The sequence below is a fragment of the Anopheles aquasalis genome, chromosome 3 (genome assembly GCF_943734665.1).
Source record: "Anopheles aquasalis chromosome 3, idAnoAquaMG_Q_19, whole genome shotgun sequence".
Taxonomy (NCBI): Eukaryota; Metazoa; Arthropoda; class Insecta; order Diptera; family Culicidae; genus Anopheles; species Anopheles aquasalis.
The window spans coordinates 19,286,362-19,289,095 of NC_064878.1; positions in this window are offsets into that span (position 1 = coordinate 19,286,362).

Consider the following 2,734-nt stretch of genomic DNA (forward strand, 5'->3'; position numbering starts at 1 on the left):
CGAGCGAGGCATTCTGAACGAATGAAGTCTTGAGGATTATTCAAGCGGTTTCAAGAATGGTCGATAAGAGAAGAAAAGAGCAGGTATGCAGTGGGTTTTAGATTGGGGAGAGAATTTAAATCCAATGTTCTTTTGCGCTACCCGCCGAATAATTTAGTGTCCGCTATGGGATTTTATTTGTTTACTGTTAGTATAGTAAATTGAAGCAGTATAATTAATATCTAAATCATCATAATCATGCTATCCAAAGCTATTCTTTTATATTTTTTTTATATAAATTGATTTAAAAGATTCGTGGTATGTACCAAAAGTAATTGAGAACTGACGGAACAACTTCTTAACTTATAATATTTTTTTCTTTGACTTTCTGCTTAATTCCAAAAAAGGATAACAAAGCTTATCAGTAGCGTTATATAATATCGCCATCGCTGCCATGCCCGGGAAGCTGGTATGAAAAATCTATGCAGAAATGTATGCAAACTTGAAGACGTCGATGACGCCTTTATCGTCCTTGTAGTGTTCGGTCGATGCATGCTTGAACGGTTGCCGACATTCTTGGCATCCCGACCACATCTCCTAGCGAAAGAACAATGCAACACCCATGCCATGCAAAACAGGGAAAATAATGATGTCATGGGTTATGATAAGTTATGCTGCATTGCGTTGCAGTCATATCAAAGATCAGAACGGTATTTTGATAAGGCGAAGGAGTGATACCATTTTTGTTGATTCTAATTCCTCTACTTGTCGCAAACTGAACAGATGGGTTGGAAATAAATGGAACAAACCATATATTTCGTCTGGTTGTTCAAAGTGAGAAAAGCTACCACTTTTCTGGTCATAATGATCTAACACTCGGGCATGCTTTCACTGCTGGCTGCTCTTAATTGAAGCCATAATTTATCAAGTACAAGAAAGCTACCACTGCTGAATGAAGCTTGATCACACTCCACCTCGAGCAACTGCTGCTCGCGGTAGCCGCGTGTACCTAATTATGCAGTCAGGAGCCAATTTTGCCAAGCGCACTTCATCATACTACTAAGGCAGGCAATCATCGCCAAGAAACTCATAGTCCGAAGGCGATCCAAACTTTGCCCAGCAATCGTGGCAGTCGCTACTGTCTTGTAAGTTTTGCCCTAGCAAACGGCCATGAGCATCGCTGCGTTTAGGGCACCACACAGAGCGTGTTGGCGAGCGATCCTGCGTCGTGTAGCTTGCCGTGCCGACTGCATCGAGGCATGATTTAGGTGTTGAAATACACTTCGTCTTGAAAATGGCATATTCATTAAACATCACCGGGTGGCCCTTACCGCACTTTATCCCAAGGCTGAGCAGAAACGAAATTTTATGTCAATACAGATAATTTGCAGCACCTCTTGAGAAGCCATCGGCACCTACTTGTTGCTTGCTGGTGATGCGAAAACATGTTTTCTACTAAGTTGGTTGTTGTACTCTTGTAGCTGCAGCCGGCACCACTTCGCGATGGTCTTTAGCTGCATAATAGTCATGTAATTAAGCTTAAGCGATGACAGGTAATCAAAACCCACTCAGTAAACCAGGTCGCAGCTTGGTAGTCCAACCCTGCTGATGAATCGCATTTAGTATGATAATTTGGACGGTAATTACAAATAAGCAAATCGTTCAAAAACGCCTTTCACTTCAATTTTCATGAATATTTTCCTAACATTGTAGCGAGTGTCTAGACACAGAAGTGGATGTTTATTACAACAACATCTAAACAATTCGACCTAGAAAAAGACTGGCCATTTGCCAATGTAAACCAAATGGTACGCCGTGAATAATTTCAGCCATTACATTAAAGAAATACGTTATGTAACACGTAGAGAATGTATTGCTCTCGTTTTCTGTAAAGAGGCGCAAACATGTTAATGAAAATTAGATCACCAACTGCTCGTTAATATGCTTTAAATCGCGATTTGATTCTACATGAACCCGTCACACCCGCAGTAGCTAGGCACATTGGCAGCTTACGATGTAACAAGAAAGCCACGCATGAATATTAATGAAATTATAAGCCATTGTCGAAACCGCCACTTAGTAGCCTCACTCCAAAGCGTCATTACGAGTCCCAGTTCATCTTGCAATTCGACCATGTCCTTTTCAGATTGCCAAACCGTTAGAGGATCTTACATTCATGTGATTAGCCGCGATTCAAACATTGGAGAATTTGTCGAAAGGAGCAATTCGACGTTCATGGATGGTATGCTGCTTATAATGCGAGATGAAAACGGGGTAGCCAGAAAGCAAGATGAGTTGAGCTGAATTATTATAACGGCATTCCAGGAATAGATTATCCTTAGTGTAGCAACAGGATACACGGGGCATATGCATTCGGGAAACAAATGGGATTGTAAGAGCCTTCATGGCTCCATCCTTTTAATTCCTCGTTTGCTACCCAATTTACTGAATTTTAAGTATTCATTATCTGATGGCATAATCAACGTAGATAATCCTCAACACGTTTGTTATTGTTCAGAGTTATGAATTGCACAATTTTTGAATGAGTAACATAATTTCATAAACTGTTTTTATTGTAAAGAAGTACAAATTGGCACATTAAGATTACATGGTTGATGGCTTATCTTGGTGTAAGTAAAAAATTAAGGACATTCGCAACAAAATGCGCTGGATTTTTTTTTCTTGAAATGGACCACTGATACTGATAAAATAAATGATAAAATCATACCAAAGGAAGGTAGCTAAATTTGTTTAG